This window comes from Penaeus monodon, chromosome 29, assembly GCF_015228065.2.
Source record: "Penaeus monodon isolate SGIC_2016 chromosome 29, NSTDA_Pmon_1, whole genome shotgun sequence".
NCBI classification, from domain to species: domain Eukaryota; kingdom Metazoa; phylum Arthropoda; class Malacostraca; order Decapoda; family Penaeidae; genus Penaeus; species Penaeus monodon.
This window is the reverse complement of record NC_051414.1, coordinates 33586905-33587267: the sequence shown is the minus strand read 5'-3', so window position 1 is coordinate 33587267 and position 363 is coordinate 33586905.

Below are 363 nucleotides of genomic sequence, written 5' to 3'. Positions count from 1 at the left end.
GATACAACAAAGCAGATCAACCAGGGTTTGGTTATCAGTGCTGTACTGCTGCTGAACGGAAAAGTAGAGCCTGGCGTCGATCCAAGCAGTGTCCAACTAACCACAACAACTGTGCAAGATGGCGCACAAGAACATGAACCAGGTGCAAAAGAGAGCGATGATAAAAGATGGACTTGTATAATGCAGCAACAAGGCCTGCTTCTGGACGACACCATAACCCCATTAACAATGCCTGGTGAAACCAGTGCAGTCACAAGTGAAGAAAAGACCCAGGTACTTGCCACTCACTTTTTTAGCAAAATGAGTGTCCCATTACTTACACCATCCGTCTTTCTCTACACTACAGCCACTCTGATAGCCATT